A 26763-nucleotide genomic window follows, 5' to 3' on the forward strand; every position below is an offset into this window, starting at 1 on the left:
ACAAAACCTTAGTTAGAAAGTGAAGGTACTTCATCATAAGTAGTCAATACTCTATATTAACTTCATGTAAACATAGAAGATTCTATTTTTCTGTAATTCAAATGAATTTCAAGATTGAAGAATATCATTACATGTGAAATTGGTTAATCATTTTAATACTAAAATGTTTCCCAGTTAGTACTGGACCCGGTACATTCATGTGCAGGTTAAAATGCTTCACAAAGAAAAATTATTTCCTCTCTAGGTGAAATTTGAGCAGATGCAGATGAGTCACAGCCAGTTCCTAGCAGCTAAGGGGTTTCTGTGCATCATCCATATTTCATCAAGCATGAACAACTCCCACGGAAGTCAAAGGGTTTTTTTCTATGGCATCTTTAAATATGCTGGGGCCTTAATGATGTCTCCGATTAACTGAAAATATACTTTCCTCCGCACATTTTACCAAGTGTTCTGCAAGATTCAGGAAAGCCTGATTGTCATTGGCAGTCACCAATGTCATTTGCTACCATTTTGCAGGTGGGAAAATTGAGGCACAGAGATTTTAAAACACCCAGTGCCAAGAGACCTTAATGCTGATGTGCTGTGAGTGATAATCCAGATGTGAAATTGTTGCCCCTCTGAACGAGAACATCTGCTGATTTCCACCACAGACTGCGAGTTTGAACCTCATTTTTGAACCTTATTTTTGAGAATTCTCTAGTCTCTGTGTATAGTGAGGAAAGAAGAATCCATTTCCTTTTCTGAATTACGAAAGCGACATAACACTTCCCTGCCCTCCCCCTCCACAAGGGAGGGCACAGTTCCTTTTTCCTATTATGCAGCAAAAAGTTATTACTTTCAGAAAGCAATGCTACGGAATCATGGTTTTTAGGGATACAAGCACAACAGTAATACTAGGCCTTAACTCTGTTAGAGGTCCTTAAGCATAGTATAATAATTCAAAGTTTTTAGAACTCATAAAAAGCATAGTAGAGACCTACTGAGAAGACATATGTCCGAAAAGTCATAGCACCATGCTGATGGAATTGAAACAAATGATGTATTTTGTCTAGAACAAATGAATGTAAAAATGTGGTCTAGTGATCGCAGTATAAAAGTGGGAGTGAGGACACTGCCACTGAAGACTTTCAGGTTTTTCATAATGTTTAATCTTCGACTGGAAAAGACCCTCAAGAAAGAAATTGCCGTATTGTGACATGATTTTCCTCTGGAACCTTGTAAAAGAAGGTTTCAGCTGTGATGTTTTGTGTCATAGATGCACATTTCCTTTCAGGTGAGACTCTCAGATATGTTTCATATAGGCAAAAAAAAATCCTTTTCCAAGGCTGAATTATTTTTTATGCTTCAGCTGTTGATTTGACTATAGCCATCATTTTCATTGCTGTCTATTAGAGAGCAAAAATAGCCATTACTAGAAGGGGTAGCTATGATTCCTTTCAGTTTCTCTCACCATTTCCAGCTGAAATGAAATGCATTATGTGAAATAGCAGTAAAAGTTTTCTGGCCTTTCTGTCCTGTGCTTCCAGCAGGAAGCCTAAGGCACACTGAAAGAGTGCCCAAAGGTATATCATCAATAATGTCAGCTTTCCTCATTGCTGATATCTATTTCCCTGGTCACTGATTTACCCTTTCTCCCATCTTTTTGAGGTAAATGTAATAGTAGCACCCGTAGCTTATACTTGTAAACAGCGTTCTGCTCTTTGGAATGATGGGTTTGGTCCAGCCTGTATATGTGAATACTTATGCCTAGATCCTCAAATGTACTTAAACAATTAATTGCAGTTTAAAAAATCAATGAGAATTTGATGTTTATATGGCATTGTGGAGCGTGGTTTTACCCTCTTCGCTTTCTGTCTGTGCACAGAACAGAGAGCTGCCATGCAGACCTGCCTCTGCCTAAATGGAGAGAAACATGAAAGGTTTTCCAAAGTATTACTCCTACCTCTGTCAAACTTCGCCAGGATGTTTTACAGTAAAATACTCCACTCTTGCCTTTCATAGAAGTATTCATCCAAAGCTCCCAAAAACCTCTTGCAGACAGGAATGAGTTGAGTCTTATGATACTAGTGGATTAGTATTATTAAAAACATTCTACTGGTGAAAAACCTCAGGCAGAAAACATGTTAATTTTTCCACTTTTAGTTTGAGAATAGATCCATAAATAATATGTAAAGCCATGGCTACTGGTCCTCTCCTCAAGCCATGCCTTGTTCTTTTTTTCAAGTACATGTTTTCCTTAAAGGTTAGTAGGACAACAACACAAAAGAAACATTATAACCCTAGGAAATATAATTGGAATGATTTCTTAATCATTGTGACTTTGTGACTGCAGCTACTGCTGATGGCAGCAATTCTGTTTTTGCTGAAGATCATGAGTGAAATATCATTCTTATACCTTAGCAGAAACCTCAGTTATTTGTACCAATATGTGGAGAAGTAAAGCAAAAAAAGATTTTTCGACTGCTTCCGAGCAGCATTCAGAGAAATTCTGAATAGTGTTTGGCAATCTGACATCAGTATTGTTGTGTAACTGGGCATTTTGCACTCCCTAATGTGCAAATGGGCTGCAAATACCTAATTTAATGTTCTCTTTCTGACCAGTGGGTTAATATGCAAACTATATATTGGCATTCATAATCTAAGTTGTCCTGCAAGTCTCCAGTTTTCGTTGTTGAACTTCCCCTGTCTCAAGCCCAAACTACTCCGCACTGCTGAACACTAAGTAAAGTAGAAGGTTTGGTGATCTCTGAAGCTGGTTTAATTCCAGAAAGGCAGGTGTTTATTTTATATTATGTGGGAAAGATTTTGAAAGTAATCCTAGAGCTCTCTCCTCGGAAAGACGTTCCCCGCTCCACAGCTGGGAGAACCTTGGCTGCGCTTGGTTAGCCTGTGAGCCACTGTTGTAAAGTATTTCTTTTACACGTATTCGATTTTCAGTTTCATTTATTTCACTCAGAGACTTGCTGCAGTCTTCTTCTGATTTTCGAGCTGGATAAAGCAAAATTCTTTACCTTGCTCTAAATTTTCACTGAGTTTTTACCATTCTCACTTGACACCATTTTCCAGTTAAAAACCCATCAGCAGCTGGCGTTGATGTAGAATACGATAGCTGATTTCACATTGTTTTTAACCTCAGGGAATGATGCTACTTTAGCTGCTTCTAAAGATCTATTTTATCTTGTCATTATCATAGCATGGTTTCTCCCTCTCCAGACTTCTGTTTGAGATTCCTGTTTTGTCTATGTACGTCACCCAGGCAGCTGAGATGAGTGGATTCGCTTCTACCAGCTGCCTTTTGATTTCTGCTGGCATTTTCAAAGGGATTTAATGCTTGTGCACCCACCTACCACTGACGTTGAGAAGCAGCACAACACACAACTTCTAAAAGTCCCTTCAAAGCCCAAGGCCAGAGTTTAAGCCTGGTATGTTCTTGACAGCTCCTCAACTGATTAGACAGAATCTGAGCCACTACCTTTAAAGGAAGTGCAACAGACCTCCTGTCTTTTCAAAGGATTTTGCATTACAACGGAGTTTGGGCTTACCAATTAATCAGTGTAAAGACAGAAAATAAAACGAAATTCTTTTGGACTTAAACAGCAGAAAATCTTTACTATTGACAACCAACTTCATAATATTTGCTAAGATATTTGGTATAATTTTGAGCCTTTGTCAGTAGGTAAGCACCTGCATAAAATCTGAACTTAAAGCTGCAGAAGTGAAATATTGTTACTGGAATTCACTGTGTCTTTCCCTTCACTATTATATCTGTAAATCTTTAATGTTCCACAGAGCTTCATCTCTATGTGTCTTTCGTCTGTGTCTTTCTGTGTATGTTTGTGTCTAGATAATTGATTTGAAAAATATTGTGAGAGCCTTATAAAAAATAACAGAGGCCTAATTTTTTTTTCACATATCTGTGTCTGCATATGAAGTAACTCACTGAAATGAGTGGACTTGATGAGATAAAAGCAGATTAGAGTGGAAAATGTGGGCACATGCCTTTATTTGCAGAATAAATTTGGTGGCATATTTTATAGTGAGATCTGTTCATAAAATGTTTTCATTTTGGCCATTTCTGTATATATATTTTATGGAACTGATGTTCTATTAGAAATATAAAAGATTGCTTTGCTGGTCAGAATGATTATTTTCTTTGGTATTCAGTATAGTGGGTGTTTGAATTCTATTAAAAGAGCAGTGGAATGACAGATCTTGATGGCTACAAAGTTAATACCTTGACTGATCAAATATCAGACCAGAGAAGCTATTTTTTAAACAATGGATATAGAGTCAATACTGCTGGCTAGCTACAAATTGCTCTTACAGAACCAAAGTGATCTATTGCCAGTTAATATATGCTAGAACTTGGCAGAGTAAAATCAGGTATGCACCTAGGAGTTTGTTCTGTTTGCCATCATTGGCATAAGAGTGAAGAATATTTTGCCTGTATTACTGTAAAGAAGAGTGGCTCATTTTTGGTTTTTTTTTTTTTTTTTTTATTTCACTAATCTATGGAGAAGACACTTGCTGTATTTTTTTCCCGATGTACATTGGAATAATTTTTCTTCACAACTAAACTCTGATTTACAATCCTAGGAATTTAGTTTCATATTTTGGAATCCCTGGAATGAGTAGACATAATCAGTCTAAGAGAGTGGCTGCTGAGCGTGAGGTTTCATGGACAAGGTGTTACACATTGCATTTTATTTAGCTCGGTATGAATATTTAGGAAGTAAAAAAAAAAACCCCACACAAATTAGGGTAAAATTAATACTTAAAGTTCTATTTTGATGTGGAAAACTTCTAAAAATCAACATTATTTTTTGCCTAATGACGGTCCATCTGTCTTCACTGAGAAATTTGTCTAAGGCATGCAGGAATTGTTTCTTTGTGTGAGTTACCAGAATGCATATTTCTAATGCTGAGTATAGTATGCTTAGAAAAAAATGAATAAAACATTTTAGGACTATCAGCGATTAATTAACTCACTCTCAGCTACACAGTTAGGAAAGGAAATATTATACATAAGATTTTTCAGTGAGAAATTAAGAAACAGACACATAGTATACCATTTTTCCCTCATGAGCATTTGGCAAAGAAAGATGTAAATATTAGATGAAAAGGAAGATTCTGTAACACCAATAATTCCTTTAATTCATTTGCGAACCCAGTTCATTTGCAACGTTTGATGGAAGAGAACTTATCTTAAATATTGTTGGGACTATTTATTTGCACACGTTTGTTTATGCAATTATTTGTTTAAATGCAGACCTCATAGTTCTCTCAAATGCTCGTTGTCCATCACAGAGTCATTCTAGAGGATTTTTTAGTACCCAAACAGTTGAGAATTTAATTTTTTTTTTTTGAACTAGTGCTTTTGAATAAGTCATGTTCTACACAATCAGCTTGATACGAAACCAAAATGAGTTATCAGAGAGTAATTGCTAGGAGCTTTCTGAAAATCAGGCCTTTTAAAATTGACTGCTGAGATCATCAGAAACTTTTGAAAACCATATCCTTTTCTCTTTTCCTCCCTACTATAACTGAAGCCAAAGACAGAGTCACCATGGCAGCTACTGCTCAGGTAAGCGGTGATGATTTGTGAGGAACTTAGTACAAGCAAGTTAGGTAAATAGGGATTTGAAGGAGAAAGGACGTTCTTGATATATGGAAAGTGATAAGCCGCAGTAGGGGTAAAGGATGGCAGTAAATTCCCACGGGGAAGTAAAGGACTAACTGATTAGGATGCAAATAAGTGTAAAGGAGTATCTTTAAATCTGATTTAAAAGGCAAGAACAGTTTCCAGGAGATGTTCAGATATCGTGACAAGGCCATATAAATGAGATGATAATCCAGAAAAAAGTTAAACAGATCTATTAAAAGTATCAGCATACTAATGTCTCTTATATACAACACAGAATCATATACCAGAACAGAAGCAATGCAGAAAAAGTGCATCAGTGATATGCAAGGGACTAAGTATGTAATATTTCATGGTATATGGGCTGCTGAGATGAACTAAGTTTCTTGCTTCTTCCTCTTCGTTGGCTACTTTCTCAGTATTCTTGCTGCTTCCTTTCTGATGTCTCCTTTCTTTTTTATTCCCTTCCACACGTTGAGAACAGGAGAAGGAGCAGTTTTGTAAATTGTCACATAGAGCTAAAATGGATATCTATAAAAATTAAAATTATGTAGATAGATGGCTATAAAATTAAAATTATGTAAATGACTATAAAAAGCAGGTTATTTAGTTAGTCTGTAGGGATGATGAAAATACAATTAAGTAAGGAAAACTGATTGTAGTGAGATGACTAACATGATTATCTGTTTATATTCTTTATCTTATTATATTAATATGACATCATAAAGAGGACTATAATTCTGGAACATGTTTTTTAGTGTTTTAATTTTACTACAGATGAACTTACTTGTACTTCTGTACATAAAATAATATAAAGTGAAGTACTGAACTGCTCTGTGACTGTTTATATATTTTTCTTTATTGGATATATTAGAAGATATTTTCCCCAGAAGAATATTCCTTGCTTTGTATGCAACTTCTAGAAAACATGCTATTCTCCTCATATTGAACCTAAAGGAAATTTCCCAGTTTATATTGTAAACGGTTGTGTTTGAATTATGTTTCAGTTTCAAGGATCTTCCTTCATTCAATCAAACACTTAGGCAGTAAAGGCACTTTGGCACTCAGCTGTTATTCATCTCACTGGGGATTTGGTACTTAAATGGCTTTGTGGATTGGCCTTAAGCCTTATTTAAAGCTCCTTGGAATCAATGGTTGATTGCTATAGATTGCCATGAAAAAACGTCTTCAAAGGCAGGTTGCATTTTGAACTGCAGATGAAGGGATGGTCTATCTCAGACACTGTGACTGCAGGCTATACTGGCCCCCCACGAGTCTGTGCTGGAAAAGTGCACGTGCAACCTCAAGAAAGCAATGCATATCCTAACCACATCCACAACAGCAGAGCAACCTGTCACATGAAAGTGCAATCTTTTTACCAAGTGTTCCTCTACTGTGATACTCAAAAGTGGCAGACAGAAACAGTGTCTAACAGTAAGGAAAAAGTCAGTCTCAGTTCAAAGCTCTCTCTTGTCTCTGCAGAGACACTAGTGAAGCTACCTTAATAATGGAGGATTCTTTGCCTTTAGGAGTAGATTAAGGCAAGCAGATGTATAAATCTCAGGCTACACATATATATTTCCTTGGTTTAGGAAAGTAAATCAAACCAGTAGAATAATTTAAATAGGCTTTTGTTTATTTAAATTATTAATACATAAGGTTGTAGAAGTTAATTAAATGGCATCCTGTGGAAGCTAGGTCTTAATTAAACATTCACTAAGTGCAAGAACAAATCAGGGTTAAATTCTAAATTACGATGTTCACTGAGTATTTATTGATGGTACAAAGTTACCAAAGAACTCTAATCCATCTATTATTTTATTTGGAATGCTGATTAATGAAATTGTTGACCAAGCAGAAAGGAAGATCACTTCCTAGAGCATGATCAAGAAACAGATGAGTCTGAACATGGTTCAGATGCCTAACATCTTTGTTATGATTTCTGACAAGAAGAGAAGAAAACGACCGGGCTCATTAGAGACTGCAGCAGAGCCTGACACAGGTATTATTTTATCAACTGTTACCCTTGAATTGAAAGCAGATGAATTCACCTCTGTAGTTACAGAATCACAGAATGGTTGAGGTTGGAAGGGACCTCTGGAGATCATCTAGTCCAACCCCCCTGCTCAAGCAGGGTCAGCGAGAGCATATTTCCCAGGATCGCATCCAGGCCGGTTCTGAGTATCTCCAGGGAAGGAGACTCCACAACTTCTCTGGGCAACCTGTGCCGGTGCTCTGTCACCCTCACAGGAAAGCTTTTCCTCAGGTTTAGATGGAACTGTCTGTGTTTCAGTTTGTGCCCATTGCCTCTTGTCCTGTCGCTGGGCACCACGGAGAAGAGACTGGCCTCATCCTCTCGACGCTCTCCCTTGAGATACTTGTTGACATTGATGAGATCCCCTCTCAGCCTTCTCTTCTGCAGGCTGAACAGGCCCAGCTCTCTCAGCCTTTCTTCATAGGAGAGATGCTCCAGTCCCCTAATCATAGTTATATGGGTTGTTCTAGTTCTTTGCCAAAGGAGGTGTCTTTTTATTTCTGGACACAAGAAAATTCTCACTGAGTGGATTTATCTCCTTTCTGAGACTTGCCATGGCACAGAAGGTTATTCTTTTAGCTTTGCTATGTTTTTTTAACAAAATGTTTTCTTTTCTTAGAGTTTATACTTAATTGGCTGTAACAGTTGTAAAACAACACTGAAAGAAATGTCTGATTTTAATGAACATTTGACTCTTGTATCATTTGTGTGTGAAAAGACACTTCAGACTTCTAAAACATATTTTGCACCAGTTTCTAATATCCCCGCTTGATTTGTAAGGCTATCAAAGATAGCAACATGAACAGTTCTTGGAGATAAGCTTCATGAAAAATCTTATCTATAGGATACTTTCAGGTCTCTCTGTCCTTCTTCCTGCTCGACAGTATCCCCTTTTTTCTTTCTTTTTTTTTTTTTTTGTGACCTTCTCTCTCTCTGCTTTTACTTTAAGCACTACCAATAACAACCTAACCACTATTCCTCTCATCAGGACTACCTGATGTCAGAAGATGCTATTCTCCTTTCTTAGCACGCTTGTCCGTGTTCATCAAGAAACAGCAGTGGTGGTCAGTGGTGGTGGTGTTATGGCTTACTCGCATCCTTAGGCAGCATGCTAAGTCTCTCATTTCACCCTGCTTCAGACACAGACTTCATAGTCATGAAGGTTCAACTTAATAAAAAAGGTGACCGTACCATCATATTTACTGCTCCCACTAGATGTGCTCATATTATCTATTTGTTGTGAATTTTCAGAGAGGAAATCAGTAGGTACTACTGTTGCTTTCACAGGAAGGTATTTCCAAGAAAGCTGTGGTGTGAAAACAGACTTTCAGAAAAGATGCACAGTTCTCCATTAGTATTTTGGGATGCTTGAAGAGAAACATATTTCAGCATTATGTCTCATATCTGAAAGCTAGTGATGCTATCACTTATCTTGAAGACAAAAGCTGTTTACATTTGTCCTGAAGTAGTAATTTTCCCAGTAATTGATTCTGTTCAAAAGATCATAGTGAAATTGCGAATTCTGTGTTAGTTCTCTCCAAATCTTATGCACCGAGTATGCACACCACCTCTAGATGGACAATTCTCTGAAAAATTATTAGTAGTGGATTACGTGGTCATAGGAGCTGCCAGGCTGTGAGATCCAGCCCTAAATGGAATTCAAAGAACCATAAGTATGTAGAAAAAGCCGGAACCTTTGTAAATTGGAAGACAAATGGAATGTCTTTGCTTTTCAGTTTTCTTGCTCCTGAGAATCTCATTTTTTATGATCTACAGTAGACAGGTTTGCTCGAATCTTATGTCCACTAATTGCATGATTTTTACTTCCATCCATTTTGCATTTCCCACAAGTGACTTTTTTACTATGAAAGTGACCAGTTCTATGGAAATGTTGAAATGAAGAAGTGAAATATGAGAAGTAGAAAACAAAGGGGTTGAACTCCAGTGAAAATTTTAAACACTCCCTGAAGTAACTGTAACACAAATTGGGGGAAAAGGTGTTTTCTCTTTAGCTAGGATCAAAGGAGTATGTTAATGCTAGTGATAGCGATTAACAAGTTCTTCCATGTGTCACATTAATTTAAACACCTGAAAGTTGCTTCTGAGTCAAAAATTCAATGCTATGGGTATCTGAAAAAAAAAAAGTGCATTATTTTTCTCCAGGATATCGTTACAGCACGTAGTACTATTGCAGCAGCCTTTGCGTATTTCCACTGCATGACGGATGTCTCATTGCAGTATTGTCCTTCACATGGACAACAGAACAACCCTATTGGACATAGAGGGTGATGCAAATATTCTCAGAATGCTTATGAAGGAATTTTCTCCTTTCTGTAGACTTTTAACACTGTTTAGTACAAAAGGTTAATTGTGAGATAAGCTTCTCTCTTTCTGTTTTGACTTTGCAGCTCTAGTAAAAATAGATGATGGGAAATAATTGTGATGATCTTTAGACCTCAATTTTAAAGATTTCATTAAACTCTAGACAACGCAATTCCTTTTATACTTTTTGTTAAAATGCATTTGTCAAACAAGTATTTATCTGCCTGCAGAGCAATGCATCTGATAGAAGGTTGCTTACTGAGTGTTACTTCTCTGACACTTTAAAGGCCTAATTTATCCAATTAATAGTTTTCTCAAATACTGTGTGGATAAAATATCCCCTGGAATAATTGATACGCAGATATAAGTTATTGAATGAAGGTTAAAAAGTGTGTACAATAAAAGGCTGTCTTCAAGTGAGTAAAAATGTTCTTACCGAGTAATCTTTCCGAAGTATGGTATGTAGCAGGTAGCAATCCAAAATAATTTTTAGAACAAAATTTTTAACATAATTTTTCCTATGGTTTGCTAGGACCCCATTAGCTGAATCTAGAATTTAGAACTTGCTAGAATCCCATTAGCTGATTAATCATATTATCTTGGTTGTTAATTTTGGATAATACTTTTAATAAAAATCATGTAAAACAAGAAAAACAGTAAAATGGTTTTAAACAAAACCAAACCATGAACTATTAGGACTAGATCTATCAAATAAAAGAAAGGGAGTACTGAGAGCTGATCTGATAATAGCCTTCAAAGATCTAGGACACTGAAAAAGAAAGGTTATTTCTTCTTCTCTATTTTTTTAAGCACAGAACAGGAAGTGATTGGTCCAATTCACGCTAAGGGAGATTTAATTTAGAACAAACTTTCACATGTAAGACTTGTTGAAAGAGGATGCCTTTTCAGGTTGTGGACTGCCCATAGCTAGAGATTGGCATTGTTGAGTGTTTGCCAGGGATGAGACAGATGGTCAGATGAAGGGCTGGATAGGAGAAGAAAAGGTGGACTGTATGACAGTTTTGAGCTCTCTTTAGCTCAATTTCAATGACTACATCAACTCAAAATCAATTTTTTAAATTTGTTGCACATTTTATTTTGATGAACAAAATATGTTTATTCAATTTTAAAAGGGCTGCTGATGTTAACAACGAAATTCTGACTGCAGTCCTCCACTCCAGCAATGAATACTGCAACTTCTTTTACGCTGCCTGCCTTCCAATATATGGGATGATTGAAATATTTGCTCTCTAATCAGAGCTGTCTTTGTATTAGAGTGCTGTCCTGTATGGATTAGATTGATGCCAGCCATGGGAGGAGGCAATTGGAGGCTGGTCTAAAGAGTGCTGAAGTGTTTTCATTTTATGTACATTGGAGTGTTTCAGTATGAGTAAAATGTACAGAAAGGTGAATGCGCAGAAAGCTATTATCTCAACAGTGCTATGATTTTTTTTGGCCTGTGAAAAAATTATTTTAATAGTGCAGTGATTTTAATCTCCTATACTGTTGTGAGCAGTGAAATTTCAGTGGAATGAAATAGAGATTGCTGCTGCAGTTTCTGTTAAGCACAGTTTATCTGATCTCTTGCTTTTAATAAAACTTTTTATTGTTATTTTTCTAACTCATTCTGGATGCTTAAATTTCAACCATGACAAATATAAAGATTTTACTTATAGATCCATTTCTTATTTAATACCATCTATATCATTATGCTTCTCTCCTCTATATTTATTGAAAGAGGGCTATTTAGTAACCTGTATGTTTCCCCTCCAGTGCAGGAGTATATCTTCTATTTCATAACATTTTTTTTGCTTAGTGAGCAATTACTGCTCCAGTCTCTGAAGTTACTTAATCATTAAAATATGTATTAAAAAATTAAGTAGTCTCCACAATTAATTCTGATATTTTAAGCTAGAGAAATTAATAGAATTTGGGGTTATTTTATTTCATAAATAGATTTCTTCACAAATGATAAATGAATTGTCAAATTATACCAGAAATTGATAGATTGTGTCACTGTTCAACATAACTAACATTTTTAATAGAAATGTCTGATCTCTGTACAGATGGAAGAGCAAGATGTAATAAATGTGTTTGCTACTTTATTTATTTACTTTGGCGAAGAAAATTAAATGCCCTTGAAACAAATGAATTTTCATTCCATTTTAGCAGTTAACATTAAAAATGCATATCTCAAGAAAAATACACTAAATACATCAATTTAATAGTTATATTGATCAGACTGTCCTGCTAGCCAATAGATTTATCTTGTTCTGCTGCCCCTTAGCACAGTTGTAATATTCTACCATTTCTATTGGAAAAAAGATATTAACTTAAAGTTTAAAATACATTTAAAATACTCAACTGTCAAGGAATTTGAAACACTAGAAATTAAGACTGACCCTGCAACAGTTACATCTTCAGTGATGTACAAAAGTCTAAAAATAAAAAGTCAGCTTTGGTGAACAGAAGATAGACTCAATACTGTTTTTGTTTTATAGTCTCTCTTAATGTTACACCTATTTTGATGCTGCTGATCAGAATTTTTAAAAAAGGACTGACCAGCAAAAAGAAGTAAGAACAATTCTTAGATAATCAGTGGGAAAAAAAAAACATTGTACACAGGCTTTACCTGCATATGCAGAGCAACGTTGTGTGGTAGAGCATTTCTTCATGTTCATGGAATACTTCAGACAAAAGGTTCTCAGGATAGTTCTGCCTAATAATCAACAGAAGTTTGGTTGGCATTGTAACCATGGCAAAAAGCTCGCAGTGTGAAACTGAATATGTGCTGTCCTATTTTCAGTACAGGAAGCACTAGATGTTTTTTGGGTAAAAAGACTAAATCTTATGTGGCATCTAATGAAACTCATCTGTCATTACATTTAAAATATACGTAGACTGTCATATAGTTAGCGATATCTTTTCACTGCACATGGCATTTGTTTCTCAGCATGTTTGTATTAAATCTATTTTTCCCTTCTGTTTATATGTGATATTTCACTATTGAATTCTTCTGAATGTTTGTTTGCAAACAAAACCAAAAAATAACTGATATTGAAATGCAAATACAATATAAGCAGCCTGCCTCCATTGCATTAGGATGCACAGAATATAACCATCTTATACCATTCTGTGCTCTGAATGTGAACCCAAAATAAAAACAGCCCATCACTAAATACTTTTTTTGTCTCATAATGGGCTGTTAGTGAATGTCTTCCCATGCCAAATAACAATTGAAAGCAAACAGCTAGAACATGCTAAGAGGAAACCTGCTGCACTTGGAATTGAACAGGAGGCAGCGAAGCTTTGGCTCCCTTCACATTCACTCTGTTTCCACTGGCTTGTAGGGAGCCATTCTGTAAAGCTTACCAGCCTTGGAGAGAAGAATATCAGATGAAAACATAGTTTCAGACAACATTATGATGGAATATACAATATAAATAAAATAGGACAAACTGCAGATGCTGTTACCTGAAAGTCATAACAACGAAGGAGCTATGTGATGCTTAAGTATTTAAAGCCTATTAAAATTTTTCAGAGAGGTCAGTTTTTCATTGGAAAATGCATATTCAATAGAACTGAAGCGTTATGTAAACTCTGCAGGTCAAGTCTACTGGAAGAAAGCCCTAGGCTAGCCATTTAGGGGCCACGTAGCCCCCTGACAGCATGTAGGATTTTTGCTCTGGACTGCTCAGCTGACTACCAGCCCCCTTAGGGTGACTAGGAGACCCCCCTTGCCATCCCAGAAATATTCACAAATCTCTATTTAACTTCTTTCAGAGTTGCTTCTTTCTCTTTCTGTGGAAAATTTCTTGTTACTGAGATTTGGTTCTGATACTGAAAAAAAGCAGCTTCACACCCTCCCCCATCCTCTTCCTACTGCAGTTTTGAAAATGAGACATTTTTGCAGGATGGAAATTTTGGCTTAGTAAGGGTCTGTCCTTTCACAAAACTACCATGAATTTTATTAGAGCGGAGTAATCAGCAGGCTACCATTGAAGCTGTAGATTGAACATTAGATTGGCAGAGTAATTCTAGGGAAGAGAAGTGTTTTGAGGTCTTGTTTGAAACTGGGAATTGGTATTACAAATCAGAGCGATGGTGCATTGGCAGAGCCATGTACTGGGAGCATGATCTGGCTGTTTATCCTTCTAAACAAGTAAAGCCTCAGTAAGCTTTCCTTGAATGATTCAATCTAGTAGATATACCCTGCTCAGAGTCTAAAATGGAAATTATTGACGATATTTTCTGTCTAATTTGTGATGCTTGGTGGCAATTTGTATCTTACATTGGAATCCTTATAGATTGATATGGGATACAGAGACCACAGTACAGAGTTATACAGAATACATTAGCTTTTGACCAGATGACTAAAGCTATTAGCAGTTTGCTTTAGATCATCAGCACTGGACTATTTATTCTTTCTGTGTTTTTAGAAGTAATGCAATATCTGGTTTTTAATCTTGTTTGGCAGTCTCTAAGCATTATTATAATACACTTTCCTGGCTGAGATGGTAGAGAACTTGCCAAAAATATTTTCTCAGATAAACACAGCCTTGCTTTTGGTCATTTTGTTATTGGTATACTATTTCATCTTTAGCCTTTTCTTGCTATATTTTGCAACAGGCTGGGAATCACTTAATTAAGCCTGGAATTGCATGGATGTTTGTTTGGAGGGAAGAAGAACTTGAGTTTATGTAAATATAACTATAATCAAGAAGCTTGACAGCTGTGGAATGAAGCATTGAGATGATCACTAAAAAGATCAAGTAAGCGGCATGCTAAAATGTAGCTTTGCAGACACTCAACCTTTTCTTTTCAAGCTATCAGGCAAGTCAACTCAGCATCGAGGGTGGTAATGTTAAATGACACTGGCTCTCTGGGGTGGTAGAATAAATGCTGCCTAGTGTGCTTTAGTTCAAGTTCTGGTAAGACCTGCCTGCCTACCTTCCTTCTTACGTGGAAGGAAGATTGTACTGACATTTTCCATTTAGGTCTTTTTACTTCTGCCTGGAAATTTTGTCTGCATAAAAAGCAGGAGCATTTGTTGGGGTTTTCTGGAATTCAACCCATCTGTAGGCTCAATGAATAGTAGGTTATGGGCATCTGGGTTGCGTCATACTTCATAATACTTTTGGCGTATGACACATGCTCCGGCAAACTTCATGGCACATTTGCCGTTATCCCATAACAAATTTCCTGCATCAAAATTTGGGGCTTCTATGTGCTGGGTTAAACAAAAGCCTTGTTGGGAAACTTCTAAGATCTGGGATGGATTTCTGTTCAGAATGGGAGCGTTTATGTTAATTACATTCTGGAATGGTGAAAGGATGAGGGGTGAATTCCCCCAATCCCAGTGCTGAGCTGGACAGTCAGTCTTTTTTTTATTTTCTACTTCTGAGGCTATTGTATACTGTATAAATAAATGAATAGTAACCTGATTTCTCCTTGACCCAAAGACATACATAAAGTCAAATCATACAGAGTATTGATTTCCAGTGAAAAACTTCCAAAGGTCTCTGAGTTCTTCAGAGATGGGATAAACAGACTGTCCAAAATCTGAATAATATTTGAAGAACGGAAAAAAAGAAGCACCTTAAAAAGCGTTTGAGTTCGCCTAAGTTCGTATTATCAACTATAGATATGTCCTTGCAAATTTAGAAGCACTTACAGTTGAACGAAAGCTGAATTTACAACTATAAAGTTTAAGCATATGTTATATAGGTTTTGAATTTTAGATAAGCTGCAAATCGTGACAATACTGTACATAAATGTGTATTTGGACTACATATGGCAGCTGCCAATTCAGAGTAGGTAAGTAGTGATTCACATAGTTAATCATACAAGTATTCAGTTGTAATTCTGTAACTGATTTAGGAGATAGTGACTCTTTTAATATTCCCATTGGTTTCAGAAGTGGACTCTGTTACCTTCTATTGTATGGAGTCCTGAGCTGACTGTTTCTCATCTAATAAGAATTTTTATTGACCTTTTGGACTGATGATCTGCATATCTGCATGGAAGATATGGAGAAAGGGAGGGGGATATTTTGGAAATTCTTATCTGCTAGTAAACTCTTTGGCAGGGAGGTGGAATTTCCCTGTTTGCCAGCATGACTATTCTAGTGGCACGTGCCATGTGCTGCAGTAGAAAGGATGGTGTGGTAGGTCCATGAGATCACATTTCAGGCAGTAGCTTAATAGTTTCCAAGAATCAGGTGGAAGTTATAGGCACATCGTCTCATTCGGTTCTATGAAACACACAGGGACAATATTGTTAGGTGCGGCAAAATTATGTTTTTCTGGTCAACACCAAAACCACCTAGCAACAAAAATTCCTTGTCCTATATTTGCACCTTGCACTGGACATTTGCACTTCAATGAAGGAGGAAATTAAATTAAGTTTACATCACTGATTTCTGTGATTTTGCTTTTAATGAACCTTAGTTGATTCTTCCTAAAATGCCATTTCTGAGATGGAACATTACCATTCCAATCTTTATCTCTCCCACAAGTACACAAAGCAGAGGATGTTAAAAGATTTTGTTTTGCTGTAGGTGTTAGGACAGCATACGTTTGCAGTATTCCTAGAAACCTGCAGGACCAGACTCCTTTCTGGCACAATACCATGTTAAAGAGTGCTTTGCAATGATTCGTTCAAAAAGGACTTGATGACTGATTTTTAATGTGCAAGAAGGAGAAACATGGTTCAGTGGTATTGATATGGGAGTTGAAAAACCTGAGGTCATCTGTCCACTCTGCCATTCTCTTCTTCCATGACTTTGAAAATGGCAGTGGATTCTGATGAATCTCTGTCACTCCTCTGCAACACAGGGGCAACAGCATTGCCATTTTTCAAAGCATTGTGCTAAAGAGTGTTCAGAGTAATAGGATAAAAGATATTTAACAAATTAGATACAGGTTTTGCTGAAAATTTAAGTGGTATTGAGTCCTACATGTTTACAGATCTTACTATTTGTCATTACTTTGCTATATCTACATTCAGGACGCAACTGCCTGAGTTGACAGACCATAAAATCCAATTTCCCTCAATTTTTTTTTCCAAATTTTCAGTTTCCACTTTCCAATTTGAAATATCTGCTGTCTGTTTGTGTACATCTATATGTATGTGTGTACGTATCTATAGATGTGAATATTCATACATTACTATTAGCCTCCAGACACATTATTAAAATTTCCTGTCACTGAGATGTCTGAATATGTTGGCTTCCTAAGTCTGAGCACAGTTTATATTGCGGAAGCCCTGCATTCTGCTGCCTGCAGTATTATTGACTCAGAGAGGGATTAAAATAGGCATACTTTGTAGCTGCTGCTCTCCAGGGAAAAATTAGGAATCAGTCCCTTGCTTATGCAAAACGAAGGATCTGGCATGGAGAGCAGGGCGGACTAAAGTGGTATGCCCCTTTACTTCTCAGGCCTCACACTCATAGTTCTTCATGCAAGAGCTATGTTGGGCAGGCGCTTCAGGTAGCTTCGGTTTACAGCAGTATTTAATGCATTTTTCTGTGAAAGACCATTATAACACTGAAAATATCAGCAGAAGATTGAAATTTTAAGCCCATCAGTCTTGAAAATCCTTTTTCAAAATAAACATAGGGATTTTCATTAAAATGCCTATGTTATTAATTTTATAAACTGTAAGCACAAGGTAAAAATTCTGAAACATTTGAGAATTTTGGACGTTTCATATGCACACAGGAGGTCAAATTCTCAGTTTGTGTCATAGCCGCCCTCACATCTCTGGAGCTGTGCTTATTTAGCTCAACTGTAGTCTTGGGACATGTGTAACTGTTTTCAAGTGACATAACAGAGGTTTACTTTAATTATCTATTGACTATTTCAATGCTTGATGAGGTTTACTTTAATTATCTATTGTCTATTTCAATGTTTAATGAAAGTATCATTTATTTTAAAAACACTGTATTTCAGCATTTTTTAACAGAAGCTGTGGATAATTTTACCGAAAAGTAAAACATGGTGAACATCTCTGTGAAGAGAGTCATCACAGTAGTTTGACCCAAAATATAAACTTTTTAAAATGTTTCTTCTTCCCTGCCTCTTAAGTAGAACAAATTAAAAAAATTTCCATTCCTACCCTAATCTCGTAAAATAACCATAAATTCTCAGACTTATACCAGAAAGGGTCTGTTCCTTTTATGTTTAGTCTACCCATGGAAGGAATGCATTGCATGGAAGAGTATCACTTCTGAAAAGGCAGAGGTAGTTTTAACTGAAATGTGTCTTTTTGAAGTAAACCTAGATTTGTCACCAAGAAATTAAAAAAAAAAGAAAAGAAAAAAGAAAATGGCTATGTGCACATGTATCCGTGAGGGGGAGAAAGAGAGTACTGTGCAAATAGGTTCTGCTGATAAGGCTGTACCTACAATGCTTTTCATTCAGCTGTTGCAGAGGGAACCTGGGTTAATTAAAAAGCTCTTTTATCTTTTTTTTTTAAAGAAAAATCATGCTAATTTCAAATTTCATTAGAAGCTGATGGCAAAAATCAATGACTTTCTAATGGAAAAAGACTATCTGAGATCAGAGTAAGGTCACTCTTCTAACACGGCTCTACCAGAGGCTAAAGAATCTCTTAGCAGAGGCAGGAAGTGTATACATTCAAAAATGTGCTCCCGTTGAACTGATTGGCAGATTTAAGTAACTTGATCTAAGGTAACGGTGCTGTAAATGATGGTTACTACTTGCATGCTGTTTTGTGTAGACTAACCTAATATAAGACCCAGTTTTAGGGTAACGCACAAACCTTGTGGCATTCTTAGTCGTGAAGTGAATCTCCCTTGGTAATTCAAGTTTATATGGCAGCTTTGGAATAGGGTTGCAGATCCTATGTAGGAAGAGAAAGGCAATGATCCTATGATTGCAAGTGATTCAAGTGAGTGGTTTAGTAAGTCACTGCCTTCCTAAGGGCATTTTGGTGTGCCATGTGGTACAAAGGTGAATAGGTGAAGGTCTTCATTTCATCTGAGGAATGATAACTTAAAGCATCTGTAGTCTGTCATTTCTAACCATTTGATCCTCTAAGGTGACAACATTTAGCATGATTTATAGGAGAAATCATTATCAGAACCAGAAATAGTTATCAAATCAAGGATGTGGGCATCAAGTTTGAAAGATTTGGGTAGGCAAGGCTGCTGTGCACTGAGTGTAGCTTTGAACATCCGTATGTATGATGATTGGGACCTCAAACATCCTTAACAGATCCCAGATTTTCGTTACATTTTGGTCTTTTATTTAGTGCCATCTCTGGGCAAAAAATACAAATGAAGAGAAAAAAAAATCAATTTATTTTCTCTCACAAACTATTAGAAGAAATAACATGTACCCATAACAGCTGCTTCTTCACAGTGAAATAGCATGAATTAAATGATAAAGGATATAAATATAGTGAGAGAGATTATTATTTTTGCTGCATCAGATGAGCAAAAATACTGTATTTCTTTTAAATCTAAACTGTTTATGGACTTTAATGACTGTTTTTGGTATTAGAGGAGCATTTATATCTTTTAATACATGCCAGAGAAAATTTCCTTCAAGATCTAAAATTCAACTTTGGAGGCTGTCATTTTCCTTTGAGGAAGTTTTCATTTTGCTTTCAAATGTGTGGTACTGGCCATTCCAGGAGAGCTTTTATCATCTCAAATGGTTGTTTAATAATTCTATTTATTGCTAAAGTTATTTGTTCATATTGCAATAATTCCTATAGACCCACATCGGGATCAAGATAATGGCTCCTGTGTGCATGGTTGGCCTTGTGCAGTCAGACTAAGTCATAAGCCCTGCTCTCCTGGTACTTGCAGTCTGAGTAGTCAAGCTGAGTGTGAAGTGGGAAAGGAAGCCATGTTACCCAAGATTTACAAAAGCACATAGAGACTATTCAACCCAAGGTTAGTGCCCAGCACAGATGCCAGTGCCCTCTTTTCATTCCAGATTGCCTCTATTCTTTTTCATTGCTTGTCTACAAGACCAGCCTGCTTTCTTGTAGACCAATTTTTCTCATTTTACTCTGTCACTAGACGGTCTCCATAGGCAATTGGAAAGTATTCTAATTAAGTTTTGTTAATTGAAGAGAAAGGGCTATTATATACCTTGGATGGGAAATGGTGTATGAGGGCCGATTATTATAATGATGATTATTATTAAGTATTTCAGACTGTCTGTCTGCTCTATTGACAACCTATTTGCGATCATTATTTTTATATGAATATTCATAAGGACCGTAGAGATATAAATTATGATACTTGGCAACATTTATGCAATTAAATACACATTTAAATTCTGCTGGTAGTAGTGGAAATTAAAATCTTCAAACTGATTAGAACAAGGCTAGGCTCTATTAATCCCTACCATCTCTACATCTATCCCTGTAGCTATCTGTCCTCTTAAGATATTTCAAAGGTGTTCATCTGTGCCCTTGAATTACGGAATAATTTAATTCTTTTCCATAGTAAAATGGCACAAATTCTTTAAAAAATGAATATGTATTAATAAATGTTATTTGCATAATATTGATTTCTAAATCTCTCAAATAAAGGCTATTTTGCATGCAATCAGAATGTTAAATAGCTTTTCACTATGAAGAGCAGTATCCCTACTAAACTGATGAAAAAGAGCAAGGAGAGATAGGTCCAAGCTTGTTCAGTAAGGTTGCTCCAGAGTTACCTTTTAGCTAACTGCAGCATTCCTCCTTTTCAGCCTTTGCTCAAGGCTCCAGTGGGTGGTGGTTGTTCGTGGTCTCTTACTGCACCGTGAAAAAGTGCTCAGAACCTAACTGCAGTGTCATCAGCCATGATCATGGCAAACAAAAAGAAAAAGGATCCAGGCTGCCTTCTGCTCAGCTTCTGAATCTTTCTCACTTTACAGTCATTTCAGAAAAACAGGAGATTTGGAGAATTTTTGCCCAAGTGAAATACTGCATCTGTTAATTTTTGTTTGCGTTTTACAGCTGTTGTCAGGGAACAGAAGAGAAGGGCAGTGGTTAAAGCCGGCTTAAAATGTTCCTTTCTGCTGTATTTGAACAGACAGTACTACTGCATTTATTTGAAGTATCCTTCAGAGTGACTGTTCATCCTTTGCATAGCGCTGAGAGTCCATTTATTTCACACATCAATTACACACTTGACATTTTAACACTGTCTCTGGTTTTAATGGGTTTTAGGAACTGCATTATGATTAGAGAGAAATGCTTCATGCAGGAAAGGAGACACCAGGCACCTACATTAAGAACAGAAACATAAATTGCAAACTGTTAAAACTAATGTAAGAACTCAAGAAAGAGATAAAATACCTGTAGAGTTTCTGTCTGTGAAGCTCTGTTTCTCCTGTTTTAGTCCAAAAAGCACACTGCTGCAATGACACCTAAAGCTTTTTTTTCCTGATCTGCACCGTTTAAGATAAGATTTCCCTCACAGCTATAGCATACCACAGCTTTCAGCTGGCCTTTGTCAGGGACAATCCAATGAAATGAGAATGTATCTGAAACTGCGGCAAAAGTTGTTCACAGTTAAAGAAATTCCCAAGTAGTAATTTGATATTTTCAGTTTTCCTCATAAGATCTGTCATTTGTTTGAATGTCAGCTGCATGTGGCTAATGGTTGAAGTCGTCTTGTTAGCTCTAGCCTCTGAGAGTTGTGCTGTTTGTTTCTTTTAAGAAAATATTTCCCAAACTAGCCACAAGTTATTTTACAACAAATTTGCTGAGATATTTTAGCAGCTGCCTTTCAATAACTTCATTATTAGTGAAACTTGATAACCACACTTTCATTCTCTGCTGAGTTTTGTAATTTAGTATTTGAAGTGAAACTTCGTACTGGTTACCAGCTTTGTAGAAACTGGAGAAGGGAAAGCTTGACAAATGCTTTTTGACCAAAAAAAAAAAAAAAAAAAGAACTATTTAAGTTAGTTGCCATCTGAGAACAAGGACAAGACAAGTGTAAGAAAAGGTAATAAGGTCCATTATAAAAAAAAAAAAAAAAAAACCACCTTTCCTTCTAGTCACCTCTTTTTTTTTTTTTAAACATCATTTTTATTTGATCTTTCAAGCCTCTTCAGGCTATGACACTTCACCTCACATTTTTAAATTCAGAAAATAGTTTGGGCTTCCCAGTGCCTTCTAGGTAAAGAGGTGTTTTAAGCTCCTGAAATGCACTTGCACTGCCAAGCTGGAGAACTTGTATGGGAACGTTATGTTTGTTCTTCCTGTTTAGTGGCTACATCTCCTTCTAGTTTGAGTTCCTGTTTCTGTTACAAGTCTAGGGGATTTCTGCAGGATTTACTGCACTAAGGACAGCTTTTGAGACCACATGGAAAATTTTGATTCGAGAGCATGATTGAGCAAGACTTCTCATAGATTGTTCAAAGGAAAAATATATATATCCCATTTGCAAACTTCATACAGAGATTTAAGAAAGAAATATACACAGGGACACTGGCTTTGTTTTCTAAGGTTGCGTCTTGGAGATGATGAAAATGATAGGAGGTCTTTTGCCTTTAGAAAAATCTGGAGAACCTGGACAAAGGAGCTGATGTGTTTTTTCCTTTAAGACATTATTATTTCATCCTGTATGTCTATCCTCCCAGAGTAGGAAAGTTATTTTTAGTTTACATAGCTCAGTTCCAACAGACAGACTTGTGTCACTTGCTTCTCTGCTTTGTTCATAGTGGCTTTTTATTTTATGGCTATCATAGTTGTTTTTTAATGTCCTCTTGGGACAATGGTGGCTATCAACTAATATCAAAAACTGCTGTTTGTTTTGGTCTGAGAACAGGATTTAGGAAAGAGAAGAAATAGGATTTAAAAACATATTTTCCTGCTCACTGTTGATTTCCCATCATATTGACTTAGCAGTAATTTGAATTACCAAATAAAGCAACCCAGAACATTGCACTGTGAATTAGTAGTACCTATGTATGATTCAGGAACCAACAGTGAGAAAGTTTATTTTAAAGTGACAAAGTGACACCTTTTTCTGAGAAGACATATAACTACTAGTCATGATGGTGAGAGCGTATGCATTGCACATGCCAACAGCTGGTGGTGCCCTTGGACTGGGACTCCGAGAAGTAGCACTCTGCTCACAAGCCTGGAGAGCCAACTCCAGCCACATCTAGTCTCAACATGCCATTAAGTAGCACCTGGAAACCTTTTTGTTCAGCTTAATTGTAGATCCCTGCTTTTGCTAGGCAGGAATTCTTCTGAATCTCTCCAACTGCCTCTATTTCCTTATTTCCTTTTTTTTTTTTTTTAGTAAGGGAATAGAGAAAGATATTATGAAGGCTGTAACATGAGGACATAGCTTTCCATGTGTACAGCTGCATCAAAGTGTTCACTTTTCTATTTTTTTCATAAAACTCCAAGGAAGTGACACCACAGCAGCAATTTTAATTAAATCTTCACATCTATTTAATTTATTTCTTCCTTTTGACCTGAAGTCTTAGGGAAAAAAAATCATTTATTTATGAAAATGATCTTTTGCATAAGACAAAGTACCACAAAAATTACTTACAAAAAAAGCTCCAGAGAAATCAGAGAAGTCACATTTTGTCTTATTTACTTTTGCTTCTTCAGATTGTGCTTTAACTAGGAAGATCCTGAGCTGAGAGATTTTTTCAGCCCGTATGAGCATTCCTGTCAGGAATACTTAACTCTTGTTAAAGAGTTAACTCTTATTAAACAAGATAAGAGATTTCACGGAAAAACACGAGCTGAAAAGCAATCTATCCAGTGTGCAGGCTCCCTAGTCTAGCCAAGTCTTTTCTCTTTGTCATGGAGTAACAAACCAAAGCGTACATAAATTTACTGTTAACTGAACCTGATTTACATATGGGACTAAGCCAAAATTCATGCCTTTGAGAAGTATATCTCTAAACTCTATGGCATGAGCCTGTGAGTAGGGCTGATACACATGTATCAGTCTCAGTAAGGAACTCTGGGCAAGAGGGAATGAGTTTATGCAGTATAATCCCATCAGGCCTATGTGCATCTCTCATCTGTTATTTAAGGTATTTTGCACATTCCTCACAAAGCATCCAGAGATAATGAGAACCTATTACCATTTCAATACAGAAAAGTTATGACTAGATTCTTAAAAGTGTCTTATTTCAGACTGGAATTCATAATGTTGCATTTGATTGAGCCTACATAATCACACAGCAATTAGCCTGCATTAGGGCTTCCTACCTTAACCAGCTATTTTACTGAAACGTACCCGAGAACCTCACTGCATGGCAAATCCTTTGGTGGAGGAAGCACATCAGGGCACAGATCTGAGAGCCCGATTCTTACCTCATCACCTGGGAGGGAAGAAGGCAGAGCAGGCCGGTGTTCTGAAACCTTAAACTTCAGAAGGTGCTTAGAAAGCAGCTGCCCTTCACCCATGAGCAGTAAGTCTATGCTCCCAGCTCCAACCTAGGAACTGACTGGGTGAGCAATGTCAGTGCTTTTGAAGGCAAAGCACACAGGGCTTGCTTTCTGGTAATTTAAAGTAATCTGTTCGGTTTAGAACTAATAGGGACTAGGAGTGCCCAGACAGCCAATTACCAGGTCTCAGGTGAAAGCATGTTTGATGATTGTTTCAGATGTGTTGGCTTCTCATCACACACTATGTTAATTTGTTGTATACCAAGGGAGTCCGGACAGGAGACCCACATATAATGTCCTTATATTGCTGCCTTGCTGCCTATCAATGTCTGTAAAGCAAAGGATCAGGAGGTTAGGCAGGCTGTCACTGCTACAACGGCCAAACAAAAGAGAGTTGTCTCAGAAGATAAGAACCTGTTTCTCATGTAAAATATCTTCTTCTTTTTTTCTGCCAGTTATTTCTGTCTTATAAATGAAAATGAGAAGTTTTATGGTGTTGCTGTTAATGTACTTAAATTCTGATCTGACAGACTATGCTATCGCTACAGGGGGGAAATTAAATCTTCATCAAAGTGCTATGCTCAGCCTGTGGGCTAGCCTATGTAAGACATAGTGCATAAATTGTACCACTTGGCCCAAGGCACTATAAGTCATATACATTTCTAGGTGCAATTTCTTCGCTACTTTCCCTACCTCCAATGTGCAAATATGGAAGAATGAACAGAAAGTTATTGGTTTATGCAGTGTTGGCCTCAAGACTTGAAACAGCATGTAGTTCCCTTGGAAATCACAAGGAATTTTACAAATAAATATTGGATTCATTTTAACTGCTATTTAATTTCCCAGTTCTTAAGGTATATTCAAATCAGCTTTTTAAGAGCTAGAAGTATATTTAAAATGAAAGTTGGAATTCTCTAAAATTCCCTTAATTGCAGGAACAGGATTATCAAGGAAAACAGTATACTAGATTTTATGGTCAAAGAACAGCTGTTTGTTACAGCTGCCGTGTTAGAAGCAAAACAGGGCACGTGCTACACCACGCAACTGTGTTCATCTCCTCCCACACCCCGGCCGCCTGGCTCAGCACAAACAGCACGGGTAAGATGAGAGGTGCAGAGCTTGCTATTTGTTGCCTGTCTGTCTGCAGCATGGTATTTGTATAAGACTTCTAAAGGTTGTTTATGTTCTCTTCCAAGTCCCAGTGTAAGCACATAGAGTAAATCATCTCTAGGCCCATATATGCAGATATTGGGGAAATCTTGTTGGCTATAAATTCTTAGGGTCACATATTGATCTTAGGCTTTGTTATATACTGTCTTATTGAGTAAATGTCCCAGTGGAAAGTTAAAGGAGTAAACTGTTATCTTTATTAGTAAGGGTAGCTGGCTGTCAACTGGCAACTGGGACGGTGTTGTTAAACTGTTTTTTTTTTTCAATTCTTTTTTCCGGAGAAAGAGTGCTGAGTTACAATTAGATGCTAAGTTTCTTTAAAAAAAAAAACAAAATAAACACCCCAGCCAAGACACAGCTGCCCCCAAATCAAGTAACTGTAATTGTAAGAAAGGAACAACCTTTAATAGGTGAACTATTTGCTTAATAAAAATTAAAATCTGCTTTAACAGTTTGAAAGAAAACCTTGAGACCATTAGTATGATAAGATATTCACATGGAACAGACATTTTCTGCTAAATCTAGATAATTATTCTCCTGTGTGGTAAATCTAATTGAAATCCCATTTGCAATATTAAGCATCGAGTATTCACTTAACTTATATTGCACTGATATTTAGAAACTGTATCAAGATACGGTGCCTGGAGGTTTACAGAGAGAAGTAAAAATTTGCACGCAAGCAGGTAAAGAAAAGTATGCAGTATTCTTGGTGGTATTTACTTTCTTACAGTTTGCAGCTTCGGAGTCATGTTCAGTACTCTGTGCTGTTTCATACGTGATGAATGAAGTTATTATGTCCACGGCTCATGAAATAAGGCATAGATATTGTCCAAACTACTTTTATTTCTGTAACTGATAAGTGATGATAATTCTGAGGGTGAGTTCTTTCAGTGACCTTAGATTATGCCCTTAGATATGAATGCACAACCTGAGATACAATAGCAGAAAGTTATGCGTGATGACAGATGCACAAATCTATATGCGCTTAACATGTAAGGTGTGATACCGTCTTTCTGTATTCCTAGATTATGTTTTTAATTATTTATAAAGTACCTGTGAGTCTGTTTCAGTGGACTGTGTACATGCACATTACCAGCTTCTGTCTACAGTTATGGGTGCACACTCATAATAATCTTATTGATTACAATGAGTTTTCTCTCATGGAAGAATTAGAAGTCAATGGGAAAGGTGTGTTTCG

At 36.7% G+C, this 26763-nt stretch overlaps 1 protein-coding gene across 6 annotated transcripts in view; it reads left to right on the forward strand.

Annotated features, from left to right (window-relative positions):
* LOC138061431 (uncharacterized) overlaps positions 1 to 26763 on the forward strand; it is a 345010-nt gene that overhangs the window by 179905 nt on the left and 138342 nt on the right. The gene's annotated exons all lie outside the window — the stretch shown is intronic.

Source organism: Struthio camelus, chromosome 17 (assembly GCF_040807025.1).
Source record: "Struthio camelus isolate bStrCam1 chromosome 17, bStrCam1.hap1, whole genome shotgun sequence".
Classification (NCBI taxonomy): Eukaryota; Metazoa; Chordata; class Aves; order Struthioniformes; family Struthionidae; genus Struthio; species Struthio camelus.